The sequence below is a fragment of the Brassica rapa genome, chromosome A09 (genome assembly GCF_000309985.2).
Source record: "Brassica rapa cultivar Chiifu-401-42 chromosome A09, CAAS_Brap_v3.01, whole genome shotgun sequence".
NCBI lineage: Eukaryota > Viridiplantae > Streptophyta > Magnoliopsida > Brassicales > Brassicaceae > Brassica > Brassica rapa.
Genome location: NC_024803.2, coordinates 9,092,719 through 9,111,960, shown reverse-complemented (window position 1 = coordinate 9,111,960; position 19,242 = coordinate 9,092,719). Strand labels below are relative to the sequence as shown.

General features: G+C 31.4%; 1 long non-coding RNA gene across 1 annotated transcript; it reads left to right on the top strand.

Moving 5' to 3' along the window:
* The first annotated feature begins 136 nt into the window (after window positions 1-136).
* Window positions 137-8,798, top strand: LOC117128050. The gene is made up of 2 exons (XR_004451190.1): window positions 137-7,243; window positions 7,330-8,798. It is a non-coding gene; the product is annotated as an uncharacterized LOC117128050 (long non-coding RNA).
* The last annotated feature ends 10,444 nt before the right edge of the window (window positions 8,799-19,242 follow it).

Sequence of the window (19,242 nt, the reverse complement as noted above, 5' to 3'; positions counted from 1 at the left end):
ATAGTCTGTTTGGATACTGTTTTATCCATTTTATTTGTTAATTTTAAAGTTTCTGACTGTACATTTCTTTTCGACATCCAAATGTTCGTAATCCATGAGCTGTAATAATGTTGACAAAAAAAAAGGCTGAGCTGTTAGTATTAGACTACAACCATTAGTATTTATCCAAATAACGAAATAACTAAGCGTTTGAAATCAATACCAAATAAATACTTCACATGGGTTTTCAATGCTATATTTGTAAATTTTATAAATTCTAATTTATTTTTAAGAAAAATCATAAGTTAAATTATACACGCTTAAATTTAAATTATACAAGCATAAACTATAATTTTAAACGCATATATATATATATAGATTTTATAACATAAATGTTTATATTAGCTTAATATAAGTTTTCCATGTTTAGTTTTAAAATTTGAAAATTTATTATTGGATATGATTTTTTTAATATAATTATTTTAAAAATTGATATATAAATTATAAAATATAAATTTGAATATTAGTTTAATATAAAATAGTTGCTAATATGAATAAAAAAATTGTTTCTAAACGGTTTTCCATATTATAACTTTAAATATATGAATATATTTAGATGTTATACCATAAATATTTCATATATTTTTTCGTGCTATGTTTTTTTTTTAATTTTGGAGTTATATAATTAGATATATTGTTCAATGTTAGAAATAGAGTGGTTTATAATGGTGCAGTCAGACGTGGATCATATAAGACAAATAGACTTATCGACTGCAATATAGAATATCGGGGCGGACAGTCTCGCACACAGCAAAGAAACAATCGTCGTTTGTTGTTCATATGAATGCATAGTTATCAGTTTGGTTTGCAAAGTATATTGAGTCTGTTTAAGTCAATAACAAAAAGAAAATAAGGCAAAAGCAGCCACGCCACTACTCTATTTTAAGTTTCACATCTTTGTTAGCTAGCTTCAAATAAGTACACAATAATGGACCTTTAATTCCATACACGTGTAAACTATGAGGTTGATAGAAATTACTTCTTCTGTTTAAGTGTCAATTTAACATTTTTTACAGATTAAAAAAGTGAATGAATGTAATTAAGTTTCTATTAATTACACATGGTTGAACGTATATGAAATAAAATTATTTATAATATCAATGGATTTGCAATTAATTTAAACTGAAAATAAATAAAATTTGTAGTGAAATTCTAAAGAAATATTTTTAGTGTAACAAGAAAGAAAATGTTAGAAAGAAACTCAATTCAATATAAAACAGAAGGAGTATCAACTAAACATTTGTTCCAATAGCAATATCAACCGCAGGTCGCCACTCTTTTAATGGCTGAGACATATGGGCTGGTTCCCAATGCTTCTTGTTGATGTCAAAAAATTGAGATCAAAGCTTTCTACTGTTGTTGCAGTCAAAAAAATTGAGCAACACTTTTAAAAGCCACTCTAACCGTCAGAATGGGACACGATCAAATTTTTTTTAGAGTTTGGATCATACAGCGATAAACCGCAAGGTCATTATTCTACAAGCTTAATTGGATTTAACTAGTTAGATTAATCTAACTATGCAACAAGAGAAAAATATATATTTTCAAATATTTAAATGCGTGGATATAAGTAAAACAAATATGCAACGATCTACTTCACATTTTAAGATTTGCTGAATCCAAAAAAAGTTGTGCAATAGTCTCAAAGGTATTTTCATTTTTTTTAATTTTGTTAGGAAAAAGCTTTGATCGGCGGCATGAGAGTTACATTTGATTAGATTTAAGTTAGAAGTCTAATTCAAAAATATTACCAATCAAAAATACATGATTTACAATTTTGAGTTACCTCTTTAGTAAAATTAATAAATCGAGTATTAGCTCAACATCGAACAAATTTTCATGTATTAGAAATTGATTTAGCATTATCTTGGTTTTTTTATTACTACAGTTACTTTCCATTTTCTAACAATTTTAATTTTTTATACATCCATGTGCACGTTTAGTTTGTTTTAGTTGGTAAAGCAGGTTGAAAAATGTATATATATATATTTATTTATAAGTTAGCCAAAATGTTTATAAGCTATTATTTCCATTTGAATTATTTAAACAAAACTATTTCTATAATTTTAGTTTCTAATTCTATTTGGTAACTAAAATTTACAACATAAAAATTATATGTAAATATATATAGGTATTTTTTGTTATAATGTATATATAAGTATTTTTATTTAATTGTAATTTATTTTTAGTTAGTATATTTTATTCATTTAGTTTAATAATTTTTAAAAATTTAATATGTTTATTAAATTAATAATAAATCTTATAATTATTGATATTCATATTGTTGATTAAGATAATACATATTGCAACTTATACATCAAAGATGTTACCAATCAGTAATTTTGAAAATATAATAATTCATATTTTTAGAAAAAACTTATTACATAAATCTACAATTTCTACTACATAGTTCTTACTGCGATTTACATCGAATTATAAATTTTATTGTAGCTCAACTCTAATTCAACATGTCATAGTTAAAAATAACTTCATCGGCTTTCGTTAAAGATCTTATAGAATTCTCAAATGTGAATTCTCTCTTTAAAAAGAGATTCATTAAATTAAATTTTCTTTATCTATAAAATCTTTGTGATTTAAAACGAATTGTGATGATATTTACAAAAAATATTTTGAAATGTAAAAAGATATTTTTTTTTGATAAATTGAAGTATGAGATTAGAAATGTATAATTTAATAGATAATGAAAACATGCAATGAATATTAAATATTTAAATAATACAAAACTAATTTTATTTAATATAAATTAATAAATAATTATTAAAATATTAGCTCAAAGTAAATATTACGCTTTTCAAACAAATATTTAGCACATTTTTATAGAAATTTGTATCATGTTTTCTCAATAGAAATAGACGTTTTAATTGCATGTTCAAACTGAAGTATTTAGAAAAATATGTTTCTACATATTTTGCATTTTTAATAATTATTTCAAAATTGTTTTAAATTTTCCATGTAACACCTATACCTTTTTCTATTAAAATAACAAAACGTAGACGGATTTAAATTAAATTATTAAAATAATGTTAGGCATGATTAACCTATGAATACTGTAATTGGTTAAGAGTAGAACGCCAATATCATGTCCTCAGCCTCTAATTTTGGATAAAAAATCATGTATAAAATAAATAATTTTTTTCAAAGTATTATGATATCTAAAATTACATAAAAAGAAAAAGAAAAAAATTTGATTATCAAAAAAAATAAATTAATTTTTTTTTTAATTTTGAGAAATATACACAACTTGTACTATAAGTATAAGCTTTTTAATTCTAAAAATGTGGGTTAAATTCTTCTAACTCAAAAGGTAAAACATTTGATAGCTGCCAAAATAGAAGAACATACCTAGAAGATCATATTCATCGACATGTATAATAGGCTAATTCCATGATCACTATCAACTAGACCAATATCTCTACTCATGATAACACTCACGAGTCTATCTGTTGGCTCATGCCACGACTTCTTACTCATAAGTTCATAAATTATATTGAAAATTTTAACATCTGGCCCGACTATACGTCTTTTAAACTATGTATCCACAAGGCCACACGTCTGCCTTGGTCATGCGTCTATACTTGTCAGTAAGTGATCAAACCATATGTAGTTTACTTTATTAAAACCTAAAGAGAAGAACTGCCAACACTCAAAAATTACCGAGTAATTATGTGGTTCATCAATTTTGTTCACAGAATTGAACTACATGCAGTTCATTATTACTAATAACGTAAACATTTACTCGGAACGAAAAAATTATTAGCTTTTAGAAAGAAAAAAATAGAGAGATTATTTTCATGGTTTATTGATGGGGCAGAGAATCCAAGCAAAAGCACTAACTGTCAGCACAAAACGACAATCTCACAATGTGCAGTTAGCTGGCATTTTTGTTGTTTTGATTTGCATTTGTTTTTCCTTTTTAGGTTATAGTAGCCTTTTTTTTTTGAGCAACTTATAGTACGCATAGAACTTTATCATAAACTAACCATGCATAGAACTTATCAAAAATAAATATAATCTAGTCTTTTCTTTTTGAAACTTATAGTATAGTATAGTCATTTAATAACCTATTCAATAATATCAGCATTATTATTTTAGATGCAGTACAAAATCAAACATGTCTTTCAATCTACAACAAAAAAAAATTAACGATCGAATCGCAATGAATTGGTTGGTTTTCTTTTATTTTCTGTGATTAGTTTTTAGTGTTAAGTTTAATTTATAAAACATACATCCCTCTGTTCTTTTTTAAATGACGTTGTAAAATTTTTATTTTGTTCCACTATATTTGTCGTTTCCAAACTTCTAGACAAAAAATAACAAAATTTAATTTTTTTTTTACCCTTGCTCTATATCTGTCGTAATTACGGTCAGACTAAATTAAACAAATATAAAAACTTGTAAATTAGTACTCCATCCATTCTTTTATATATCTACAAGTTCAGAAAATATCACATAAAATCCAACTCAAAAAAAAATTCTTTGACAAGAATTTACATAAATAATAACATAATCTTCATTGACCAAATTATTAAGCCCGTAAGTTTTTTTTATCAACATATTATATATATATATGGCTGATCAAATAAAAAATATCAGAGATATCATACAAATGTAATAATAATAATAAGAAAATAACAAGAATTTAACTTAGAAAAGGTCAAATAAAATAAACAACAATAGCCCCTGGTTATCGCCGAAAGTTGCAATTATTTGAACTTTATTCAATAATATTTGCAAAGAAAGCATTGATTCTTATGTCGTTTCAATAGAAAAATGTATTATGAACAATAAGAAAATTCTTAACACAATTATAAAGAGTGTTATAGTGACAATACTATATCGTTTTCATTGCTCATAGTAAGGAATGTCGAATGTTATTCTTCGTCAAAATTTGTACTTCAAATTTTAATCTACTTAACAAACATTTCATATAGTTCTTTCCCGATATTTAATTCAGTTGTTTTTCTGTCAACCAATTATTTTTATTTAACCATGTGATAAGTTATCACTCATTTGATAACTTGCATATGACAATTGTGAATCTCGGCCTGACGAGTAGACATATTATATGATTTAAACTGACAATGTGGAACTTGGAACACGGAATCAAATGAAAAACGTTGATGTACATAAATATATTATACGATCTAAGTACGCGTAACGAGTCAAAGACCATAAGTAGAAAACCTGGCTTGTGTAAACGTACGTGTCCCGGACGTGGTATACTTGTTTTGACGATCCAAGTATAAGACGTGGATCTAAACCATACCTATATCCAAAATATTATTATTGTTAAATCATTTTTTATTTCTGAGGTTGTTAAGTCATATGCACCAAACACTTTTTTGAAAATAATCAGTTGATAGACTCTTTTAGTAATTTTCTCAAGATTAGGTTATTTTTGCTAAGTATTTAATATTTTCATATATAATATCTTCTCTTGAATAACTAAGAAAATTTAGATCTGAAAACACGTACATCTTCTCAGGATAAATCTCAAACCATGTTAAATTATTTTTTTCCTTGGAGAACATACATTTTCTAACGAGAATCAAATCTCCGATCCTTTAAATCTGTACTAAGTGATCCAAGAGTTTTACTCAGCAGGCCAGCTCCCCGATAATTTATATTTGTGACATTGTTTTGTGACCCTATACCATTTTAATTATTATTAACCTGAAAGCCTATTAGTAATGTGTAGGGTTGTTTAATAGGGGACACACAGAGCAAACTCTTTCTGCATACGAACAATCTCTACTTTTACAACCAGGTGAGGTGAGCTTTCTTGACAGTCTCATACAGCTTCTGCATATTACCAATAATTCCTGCCTACTTCCCATATAGGCAAGGCATCTGTAAAGCTTAATGCATAGCAAATAAATGGTAATGTATTCGTAAGAACCTTGATATGAACCGTACAAAAATGTACCTTTGACTGTCCGTCAATATATCCTGGAAAAGTTTACCACCCTCTAAACCCTGAAACTATCTGAGTCAAATATATTTAAGTATCATATTAAATGTGTAGGTAACAAATCTTTCTTTAAAACGCTAGCCCAAATCATTGAGATAGACTGTAGTTTTAGGTTTTTGTTTGCTAACCAATGACGTTTAAAATTGTGAAAATAAAATCAACCAATTTATGGGCAAAGTCGTAATATAATAAACCAAAAAAAAAGTTGCATATTGATTCTATAGTCTACGTAGTATGAACACCCTAAATCTTATTAGCTGGTTTGAACATATTGTGCTGACAAAAAAAAAAAATCTGTTGACCACAATAACCATAAATTTGCTAAATAAATAATACTATTACTAAGTTAAAAACTTCTTCTGATGCTATATTTTGGCCGAAAGGTTGCGGAATGAATAAGCAACCAAATACGACCACGGAAAATGATATTTTAAACAGGAAAAAGAACAAAATAAACATATATTAATACAACAAATGATAATTTTGTGAATGGAAAGCTGGAATTCATTGTGTATATAGTGATGTCATGAGCATTCCTTTTCAATATCACGACGCCAATTCATTATAATGCAGTCTTTTCAGTATTTGGATAGCTATACCTCCGTACTAGGTTTTCTACTACAATACAAGCCTTAATAATAATAGCGTGGTCTAACCGACCCAAAAAGATGTTAACCCTTTACCAGTTCCTTTATGTGTTTAATTTGTCGCCAGCACAGCTGCAAACACCGTTACCACGGCTGCCACCCCAAAGAGAAAAAAAAATGATGTTATTTTATATAGACATTATTAATAACTACGACAATAAAAAAGATAGTGGTGATAGTGTATTGGTAGTCTTAGTGGATTAGTTTTGTTGTAATCTGGGTTTAAAGTTTCCTTTGATATGAAATTTTACTTTTCGAATAAAAGCTTTTAAAGAGTAACTTTGAATATGTGTTAGACTTTCTTTTTTGAAATTTGAAAGGATTATCTTTTATCAAAAAACCCTCCATCTTTTCTCTAGTTTTTTTTTAGTTTACTTATTTTTTTTCCGGCGTTCGCTTGAGCTCTGTCTATGAATCTTTAATTTTTTAATTTTCTTTCTTCTAACTTTGTGTGGTGTTCTTCTTTGCAGCAGAGGGAGATATCTCTTTCGCACTCAACGGTCCAGATCTATAGATTCTGAGTAAGATCTGATGGTGCATGGTGTTGTCAGTGTGCTTGAAGATGGTTCGTCATTTGTCGTGTCTACTTCGTTTTTTTCACCGGGATTTCTGTCTGATAGTTTTCTGTTCTGTTGTTTGAGATCTTCTCAGGTCGACAATGCCCGAGGCATTGGGTTGTCACTCCTCTGGTCGTCTCTTCCCAGTGTGGTGTTAAGCTGGTTGCGGAGGCGTCCTCATCGTGAGCTAGGGTTCGAGATTTGTGGATCTCTTGTCTCTCTCCTCCTGCTTCACTCTCTTCCGATGGTCTCCAATATAAGCGCATGAAGTTTCCCTATGTGTGGGGTCGTCTCTTACTTGTGGCAGCGTGTGGGAGAGGTTGACTTCTCTACATGCATTTGTGACATGTTGGCGCTTGTAGGTGTTAATTTCTCTCCAAAATGGTATGGGCTCGGTGTTGTGGCGAACCTTATCATCTTCAATACAAGAAAACAGCGGCATACCGAGAGAAAAAAATATCGGTATGTCGTCGGAATAACATACTGACGAAAAAAGTCCTCGGAAATAACTCCTCGGAAATTCATTTTTCCTAATCCCTCGGAAATTTCTGACGGAATTCTGAGGAAATGAATTTCCGAGGAAACTCCGAGGACCACCAGTTCGTCGGAAAGGTCACGGAAAATTCCGAGGAAGAGTCCCTCGGTATATTCCGACTACTTATTCCGAGGAAATGTTCGTCAGAAATTTTCGAGGGTCCATTTCCTCGGAATTTCAAAAAAAATTATTTTTTAAAAAAAAATTAATTTTTTTTTAAAATTAAAATTTTTGAAATTTAAATTCGAAAATATAAAATTAAAATTAAAATTGAAAACATATTAGATAATATTCAAAGTTGTACAAATAAAACATTCCGAGTTTTCGAAAAAAAAAAACTACGGGTCTTGCACGTTCGGGAACACCTCGTTCGGGTACATCCTCTTCATCATCTCCATCATTTGCTCGTTCAGCCTCTTCTGTGCCTCATAGCCCGCCTGTTGAGCCGCCATCTGGGTCTCCAACACAGATATGCGATCATCATTGTCCTTCAACTGAGCCGTAAGTACTTCTGGATCAACAAAGGGCGGTGGTGCAGAAAAAGGAGCAGCCGACCGGGAGCGACGACCCAAACCGACCAAACGTCCCTTCTTCTTTGGAACCGACTGAAATAGAAAATAGCCAAATTTAAATAATATAAAAATGATAAAATAAAAATCAAGAAATAAATGAATTGAACTTAAAAAAAAAAAGAACTTGCCGATTCAACGATTTCGTTGATTCGAATCCGGGACAAGTTGGTCGAAGCCGTCGAATCGTCATCCTCGGTTAGAAGCTGAGACACTTCGTCTTGCACCTGAGTTTGGACCAGGGTGACCACGTCCCTCACAAGACCATCATCAATTTGGCCGGTCTTCTTGTTGGTATACGCCCTCTTCATTAGGGCGAGATCATTAACCGGCTCGCCATCATTTTCTTCTGCCTTGAAAAAAACATAAATTAAACAAACATTAGAAATTTGAAGAAATGCACAAAAAATAAAATTTCAAAACTTAAATAATTGAAGAAAAAACGGCTGAACTTACCATGCGATCCCCCAGAGTGGCAATAGATTGAGCACCTAAGTTATGCTTGAAGACGCCCTTCCCTTTACGGTCGCTCCTGCGGTTGGTGGACTTGGTGGAAGAAGTTTCTTTCGTCTCTTCCTTATCCCAATGCGCACACAACTCCTTCCAGACCGTGTCGTTCATTGACTTTGGAACCTTTTAATAATAAAAAAAAAAAGTTAAATAAATAAAAAAATAGTTTAATAAATTAAAAATAACCTTGTTTATTTCCTACTTCTTCTTCCACTCGTGGATCTGCTTCCTATAGTTGTCCATAACTTTATGGACGAAGTGGTGATAGATAAAGAACGTATCATCGGAATTCCAGTTGAATTCTTCCTGAAAAAAAAATACAATTAGTAGAAAATTTATATTAAAGACTAAAAATATAAGTAAAAAATTAGAATACTTACTGCAAACTGACGAAACCACAGATGCTGCTTGTCGGTAGGGAAGTCAGTGAAAGTCGGATGTCCCTTGTCGAGGGCTGAGTACATCATACGGTTGATCCATGCGCTGATCCCGTTCCCGGATCGGTTGAACCTAATAAAAAAACAAATTATTAATAATGAATCAAATTTTAATGAAAAAAAATAAAAGTTTAATTACCATGTTTGACCCCGTCCATGTGGATACGGAGTGAGATAGGGAAGATGGTCACGACCGGGCTGTCGAACCAACTCCGCAACACTCATCACTCCCGGAGGACCCGGAGGAGCAGGAGCGGATGCAGCAGCGGGAGCGGGAGGAGCATGAGCAGGTAATGGAGAGGGAGATGTATGGTAGGAGCTGTGGGGCGAAGCGGAATCCTGAATATGGTTGGACGAACCCCGAGACTGGCTCCCTGTACCACCACGACTACGACGCTGTCGAGGCCGGGTCTGATCATCATTAGACCTGTAAATTAAAAAAAAACTTATTTAAAAATTAGTTCTAATAATTTTAATAAATAAAAAAAACAGTTTAAATAAAAAGTAGTTTAAAAAGTAGTTTAAAAAATAGTTTAAAAAATAGTTTTTAATCACAAAAATATAAATAGTTTAATAATTACAAAAAATAGTTTTAATAAATAAAAAATAGTTTAATAATTAAAAAAATAGTTTTAATAAATAAAAAATAGTTTAATAATTACAAAAAATAGTTTTAATAATATTAAAAATGTTTAATAAATATAGAAAATAGTTTAATAATTACAAAAAATAGTTTTAATAAATACAAAATAGTTTAATAATTACAAAAAATAGTTTTAATAATATTAAAAATGTTTAATAAATATAGAAATTTATATTATATATATATATATATATTTTTTTTTTAAAAAAAAATCCCAAATAATAGTTTTTAATCACAAAAAAAGTTTTATAGATATTAAAAATGTTTAATAAATATATAAATGATTTCATAATGCAAAAAATAGATTTTATATACAAAAAACGTTTTCATATTATATATACATAATTATCGATCAATTAGATTTTTATAACCACAAAACTAATAAAACTAAAAAAACATTCCAAATCAAGTGAATACCATAATCACACTCGATTTTACACAATCCTACCATTCACCCTAATTAAAATCTATAAATGTCATTCCAAAATCATCAAATCTACTTAAGAACTTAACAAATATAACCTAAGAGAGTGAGATAGGGTTCATACATGAAATTGAGGAGGATTAGGGCGGATTCGCCGGAAATCGTCGAGAGAGAAGGGAGGAAACGCCGGAATTCGCGAGAGAGAAGAGAGAGTTTGGCGGAGAGGAAGAGAGAAATGGGGAAGAAGATCTGGTTCGACCTAATAAAATGAGGCATCCGACGGAACTGTCCGTCGGAATTTCCTCGGAATTATTAAATATTTCCGTCGGAATTTCCTCGGAAATCATTAATTCAATTTTCACGAAATATTTGGCGGCTTGGTTTACCCGGTTAAATGAAAATATTTCGAGGAATCATGTTTCCTCGGAATACCCTCCGTAATTACCGATGAAATTCCGAGGAAACAGGGTTTGGGGTTTCAAAACATCGATTTTTTTTGCCGTATTTCATTTTTTATACAATTGTAATGCATACCATTGAGGATTCTTTGTATAGATGATCATAAACCATGAAATAACAAAATTTCAAAAATAATTATTTTTATTCCATTTACCGTTTATTAAAGTGTATAAGTGTTTCTCTTATGTTGTGTGGTTTTTGTTCATGCAATCGTAAAAGTGTTTGTTATTGGGTAAAATACCAAAGTTTGACTTCATAATCTGGTTAAGACACTTAATGAAGGTTATATACGTGTTATTCAATCCGCAAAACATTGTTTTCTGTTAAAAACCCCTAGTTCCTCGGAATTTCCTCGGAATATTCCGAGGGAATTCCGAAGAAATAATGGAATTTCCGAAGAAACCCCTATCTTCCTCCGAATTCCGTCGAAATATTTCAAAGAAATTCTGAGGAAAAAGACTCTATAATCAAATCCCTAAATCGACAAGGTCTATTCCGAGGAAACCTATCTTCCCTCGGAATTTCCTATGTATTTCTATTAAAAAAAAAAGTCGATGCTAGTATGTTTCCGAGTCATCATCACCAGATGAATCTGAATCTTGATCTTGGTGAAACTTTCCAATCACTGGTTCATCCTCTACGTGAACGGCGGCTTCCTCTCCGAAGTCGGTTAAATCGACTACAAGGCCAACTCCAGCTAAATCTTATGTTGCACTTAAGTTGCCGGATGTGCTTGGTTGTAGTGGGTCTTCCAGCTTAGAACTTCCCTGAACTCGGCCTCTCGGGTTGAGTCTTGGAACAGTAACCCATGAATCATCTCTGTTCCTTACCTGGGGGTACTAGATATAACAAACCTGTAACATTTAAAAAATTATTAGTAAAATTATAAATTAATACACATGATGATGAATCCTTATGAATAATTAACATTTAATTACCTGATCGGCCTGAGAAGCAAAAATGAAAGGATCATAATATTGCAGCTTTCGCCTCGAATTTACTGATGTAACACCAAATGCATTTGTTCTCACATCTCGATCTGGGGTGTTGTCGTGCCAATCACAATAGAAAACAGTAAAGCGCAATCCAACCATGCCCAAATACTTGATTTCCAAAATCTCATGTATGTGTCCGTAGTATACATCATCTCCTGATGCAGAAAAAACGCCAGCATCATAAGTCGTACTCGAACGTCTCCTCTTCTGAGTTGTGAATGCATATTCTCGAGTACAAAATCTCGGATATGACTTCACAACAAAGTTTGGTCCAACGACCATCTCGCGTATCCAATCGTCAAATGTTTCACCTCTGGCCAAACCAGCAGACACCTATTAATAGCACATATATATGTTATATCAATAAATGTGAATTAGTATAAATATGTGATAATTAATATTTTAATTTGTTTAAAGCACTAACATAAGTAAACATCCATCCAGCAAATTCTCTCTGCTTCATTTCTTCTAGTTCGTCCTCTGTGGCGTATATATATTCGAACCGTTTTTCTGCCATGAAAATCCTGTACATATGATAACAATAATGTAATTAATTAAGATTTAAATTTCAACTTGTTAAAATAAAAATTTGTAAGCTAATTTATTTACCTCTCATATTGAAGAACATCTTCGCAGTTGGTGAGCAAATATGTTTGCAAATGACTACGCTCCTGCTCAGTAAATCGACGGTCCTTTGATTATCCGCTAAGTCGTCCAACGTCTGTGAAAATGTCTGGAACCGTAACATGATATGTTGCACGTTCGCCTCTATCATCATGCCGAGCAGGTCTTCTATTTTTGGTCTGAACTTCTGCTGGAAAGTAGTACTCGGCAAAGTTTGAAGTTTCTTCATTGATCATCTGTGCGATTATAGAACCTTCCACCCTACTTAAATTTTTCACCATCTTCTTCAAATGGAACATATACCGCTCATACAGATACATCCATCTATACTGCACATGACCACCAAGTTCCAATTATCTTGCCAGGTGAATAACAAGATGCTCCATAACATCAAAAAATGAGGGAGGAAATATCTTCTCAAGGTTGCACTGAATCACGGCTATGTTAGTCTTCAAATTTTCAATACATTCAAGAGTCATTGATCTCGTGCATAAATCGCGGAAGAAACCACTTATCCATGCAATTGCTTCATGAACATTTCGTGGTAATAGTTCATTGAAGGCAAACAGAAGGAGGCGCTGCATCATTACATGGCAATCGTGGCTTTTCAACCCAGTAAACTTTCCTACCTTTCTGTCGATACAGTTACGCAAATTAGATGCGTAACCGTCTGGAAATTCCACATCGTTTGAAATCCAATCAAAGAACGCATCTTTTCCCTCTGCATCAAGTCGGTATATGGGAAAAGGAGCCCTACCATTCTCATCAACATGAAGTTCTGAACGAGCACATATATCGACTAAATCCAGTCTTGACTTCAAATTATCCTTTGTTTTACCTTGAACATTAAGGATCGTGTTCATGAGATTGCCAAAAAAGTTCTTCTCAATATGCATGACATCTAAATTATGCCTTAGTAGATGATCCTCCCAGTATGGCAGATCCCAGAAAATACTTTTTTGTGCCAGTTATGTAGGTCTCCAACACCATCTACCGGAAAACGCTCATGTCCACCGACGTCTGGCGTCCTTTTTGCACCAAAATCTCTAAGTTGTGTCTTCAAATCTTTCCCACAAATTCCGGACGTGGACTGTCAAACACCCTCTTGTTCTTCGTAAACAAATTCCTACTCCTACGATATGGATGATCAGGTGGTAGAAATCTCTTGTGACAGTCAAACCAACACGTTTTCCTTCCGTGTTTTAGTTAGAAAGCATCAGTGTTATCTTGACAATATGGACATGATAGCCTATCATGCGTTGTCCATCCAGATAACATACCATATGCTGGAAAATCACTTATTGTCCACATTAGTACTGCCCGCATTTGAAAGTTTTCTTTACACAAAACAACGTATGTTTCAGCACCTTGAGCCCATAATTGTTGCAACTCATATATTAGTGGCTGAAGAAACACTTCAAGTGATCTCTTAGGATGCTCTGGTCCGGGAACGAGAATCGAGAGAAACACAAACTCTCATCGCAAGCACAAGTTTGGGGGTAGGTTGTATGGTGTAAGAATGACTGGCCATAGAGAATATTGTCTTCCACTCTTGCCAAACGGGCTGAAACCATCAGTACATAATTTAAGGTAGACATTTCTTCTCTCATACGCAAAGTCGGGATACTTTGATTGGAAATGCTTCCACGCTTTTGCATCTGAAGGATGTCTGATCTCACCATCTGTTCAGTGCTCCGCATGCCATCTCATTGGTTGCGCTGTGCGTTCAGATAGATACAATCTCTGCAACCTTTGCGTCAAAGGCAAATACCACATCCTTTTATATGGCACTAGAACTCTTCCAATCGTATCTTTATAACGAGACTTCCCACAAAATTTGCATGTAACCCGCTGTTCATCCGCCCTCCAATAAATCATGCAGTTGTCGCTGCATACATCTATTACCTGATACGATAAACCAAGACCAGCTACGAGTTTCTGAACCTCGTAGTATGAATCAGGAGCTACATTATCCTCGGGTAGAATACCTTTTACAAAATCATCAATCGCATCCACACAGTCTTCAGCCAAATTATAATCTGTTTTAATGCCCATCAATCTTGTAGCAGATGATAAAGCTGAATGACCATCTCTGCAACCTTCGTACAAAGGTTGCTTTCCAGCATCCAACATATCATAAAATCTCTTAGCTTCTGCATTGGGTAAATCTTCCCATCTAAAATGATCATTTACCATCTGCTCAGTACCTACACCATAATCTACATCCGTTCTAATTGGTTCTTCTAATCTAACCGCTGGCTGAGGTTCGCTAGTACTACCATGTTCATAATCAGTTTCCCCATGATGATATCAAATTTTGTAACTTCGTGTAAACCCACTCAAATATAGATGAGTCCAAACATCCCACTCTTTAATAACCTTTCTATTTTTACAATTAGAGCAAGGATATCTTAACATACCTATTTTTGCTTCCGGTTGTCGGTGAACTAACCCCATGAATCCGGTTATACCTCGTTGGTATTCTTCCGTAAGCATCTCGTATTCGGATCCAAATGAGGTCGATCGATCCAAGAACGAAAATAATTTGAAGCAGACATGTTTTTTATGAATCAAATTCGTGTGTAAAGAGAGTAAGAGGGAGGATGAAGATATGTAGTGAATGAAGAGGAAGAGGAGTGCTTGTATTTATAGTTGAAATCCTGCCGACAGACTGAGGAAATTCCGATGGAATTCCGACGCCAACGGCTAGTTCGTCGGAATTTCCTCGGAATTTTTAAAATCCCCCAACGGCTCTCTAACGGCTATAATATATCCTCGGAATTCATCAGTTTTTTCCGAGGAATACATTTTTTCTAGGTATTCCATAAGAATATTCCGACGGATTGATATTTCCTCGGAATTCCGTCGGTATATTCCGAAGAAATTCCGAGGAAACCAAATTTTGTGTTTCCTCGGAAATTCCTCGGGATATTCCGAGGGTTTCATTTTCCGTCGGAATGTTCATCAGAATACTGCTGTTTTCTTGTAGTGTTTCTTTCTCTTTCAGGTATCTTCATTGCGGTTTTCTTCTGATGAAGTTGTTCAGGTCTTGTGGCAATGGTAGTACGTCAGTTTGGCTTTTGGCTTTTTAGCTTGTTTGGTGGTATTTATCTGGAGGAGGTGAACCCACCCAATCCTTTTATTCTATATGGATTTAGTGATTTAATGGGTGTAGACGGTCCCTGATTGGTGGACTAGAAACAAAAATCTCCAGCTTAATTCTCCGAACGACGGCATTATTGGTTGCGGGATCCTCCTCGTGATGCCGGTTTGGTGATTATTGGGTGAGTTAGCAGGTTGGGTTGTGATTCTTTGGGCATGTTATGTCGTGTGGGTTATCAGAAGCTGAAGTAGATGTGTGTTTTAAAGTCTGAAGGCGTCTTTCTCTTTGGTAGCTCGTGGCGTCTGGCCGTTCATTCTATCTTAAGCCTTGTTTTTCTTGTCTTTCACTACTACGATGAAGGGTCAACTAAAGTATGAATCTCTTACCCTTTAGTTATAGTTTATCGCTATTTAGATTCGCTGTGTCAGATTACTTTATGCATATCTACAACTATTTCTATGTAGTTTATGTCAAAAATTGAAAGTTTTGGTATAAATTTTTTAGATTTTTGTCCAAAATGTTTTTTTTAATCTATGATAAATTTTGAGAATAAGACCTAAAACTTCAATGGTAATAAAAAACTTATGTGAACAAAATATTTGAATGTTTACATTACTAATTAGTTCTCTTTCGAGTAATCGGTAAAAGTTTAATGTCCAAGGTCACACAATCGTGATATCACACGATATCATACCTACATACTGTGAAAAGCAGAAACAAAATTGTGTAACAAGTCATGACTCTATGTTTACAATGTACGACTTGAGGTCTAAAAGGAAAAAGAACAGTGTCTTAGTTTTTTTGGGTACAAACTGTATGTACATTTTCATTTAGCACGAGAATAAGTTTGGTACAAATGCGTTCGAGCACATGTAGGAATCTCTATCCACATTAATTATTATGTTAACAACTGGTTCGAGTCTAATATCTTAATTTTATCCCTTTTATTTATTCGTTTTAAAAAAAATTGTTTTTATTTATTCATTTTTTCTTAACAATCTTATTTATTAAAGTAGAAGTACCATTTTTATCTACCATATAAAAGTTATATTAACCTTATTAAGTTCATTTCATTAGTTACATTTACTTAATTATTTACATTAATCTATTAATATATAAATATATTAATAATAAATAAATTTTAACTCTAAATTTAAATTTTATTTTAGTTATAACAAAATGTTGAGAAACAATCTAACAAAATCTTTCTAAAATTTTAAAATATTTTATTTAAATTAATACCATTGATTAATTTCGTAATTAATAATATATACTATTATACATTAATTTAAATAAACTTTTATTAGAAAACAAAATAAAATAAAAGTGTATGCTATTTTCAAATTTTATAATTATATTCTATATCTTCTTTAGTAAAAGAAATACCATAAAAATTCATACTAGGTCTATTTCATCAATTAATTACTTAAGTTAATTAATTTAATAAATAACATTTCTAAAAAATCTTATAATTTATATAGATATTAATAAATAAATTTTACCTGTAAATTTAAATTTTATTTTTACTTATAACAAAATATGTTGGAAACAATTTAACAAAATCTTAATAAAATGTTAAAATATTTTTAAATTAATGCAGTGATTGATTTCATAATTAATAATATAGTATTATTATAATGCATTTACTTATAAAATCCCACAATATACTAAAATAAATAATATAAAAATATAAATTATGCTAAGAAAATATCAGTTCTATAGTATAACTAAATAAAAATTTAAAATGTATTGTATTCAGTTTGTAAAGATTAGAAAAAATGAAGAAGATTCTCAATTTATTTATTTCATACTAAGAATTTATTTTACAAAACTCAAAAATATATTAATATATAATCACAATTAATAATAAAGTAAATGTATAAAACAAATCATTATACATTAATAATATCGAATAAGAAACATAACCAATAACATTATAGATTTACACAACATGTTATAACATTAAAATGTAAATCATATCTTTTAAAATTTTACGATAGTATCCGTTATATATTTATAAAATGAAAATCTATCTGCACGGGTGTGCGGGTGAAAAATCTAGTTATTCTTATTACATTACTTCTTTAACCTATAACATGCATGTTTTTTTATCTATAAAGACGTGAGTATAACAAAATAACTGACAATTGATTATAGCTCACGTATTTTAATTAATTATCAAATAATTTGAGTGTTCAAATTTTTGCACTTTCTTATTGGTTTCTTGAATATTCTAGTGACGACAACTACAATTATTTCAAATTTGATTAATACTCACCAGTGACCTGCGTTCCAAATTCCGACCAACCTCATTCCATGGCTCTCCATAAGCCTTCATGTAACAATCAATAATTTATAAATCTATTTATTTATCAAAAATATGTTTATTTTTTGGATCCACAAAGGAAGAAAAATAAATTATTTTTCAAACGTCCAATTATCGTTTTTCTTTCTATTTGGCGAGTTGAACATGAGTGATAAGACCCGAGAGCTTACACGACAAAAGATTAGAACGACAAGAGACTGGAATATAACATGAGAACAAAGAACAAAAAATAAAATCATCAGAAAAACTGGAAAATCAAAATAGAAAATAGAAAGAAAAAAAAAAGATAAAAATGATAAGGACATTATCGGCGGGAGATAGAAGTACGTAGGAGACAAACTCCGTGCAGCTTGTCCTTTGTTTTTATTCTCGTAGCATAAGATTCAAGTTGGTACCTTCTTGAAGTTTATAATTTTTTTTTTGTTTAAAGTTGAAGTTATAATTTTATGTGATATTTTTATCCAAAATTTGAGTTAACGGTGATTGATTTGAAGTCATAACTAGCTTACAAGTTCTTCCGTGATCTAAACTAAAGACAATTATTTTTTAAAAAAGGTTTATAGAAAAGGTTAATTTTGCAGATAATGTGGTCTGCAAATAATCTTCCGTAAACTTTGTACAAGTTCTTCCGTGATACAAAGGTTAATTACTAATTAGATAGACCATTATTTTTTAAAACATATAAGAGTTTTCAAAAAGTAAAGATGGAATCATGGAAAAACAACTGTTGGTACTTTAACATGACTATCTTAAAAAAAACTCGCAAAACATACTTTATAAGAAAAATAAACGATTTTGTTTACTATGTATATATACACGATGTGTTAAAATATATATATATATATACACGACAATGCCAAATGGTTGTGGTCCTTGTGGACGATCATAACTTTTATATCAAATTAGCATAGTGCCAACAATTTGTTTTTTTTAGGAGAAAAGCATAATGCCAACAGTTGAAATGTATTTCCATGATAAAGGTGATTGATTTGAAATCACTACTAGCTTACAAGTACTTCCGTGCGTCAAACTGAAACAATATAATAAAGCAAAGATAGCAATGGTAATTACTAATTAGATAGACAATTACGTTTAGAAAAAAATATGAGTGTAAGAAATTAAAGATGGATCATGGAAATACATTTGAACCGTTGGTAATATAGATAATAGTTTAAAAAATAAGTAACATGACTATCTTACAGAAACCCTCGCAAGACATATTAATTACAATAAATAATTTTAAGTTCAAAAAAAAAATTACAATAAATAATTTTATATACTATGTAATATACACGACCATGCCAAATGGTTGTGAACGATCCTAAGTTTTTTCTATCAAATCAGCATACCTCCGTACAAAATATAAGCCTAATATTAAAAAT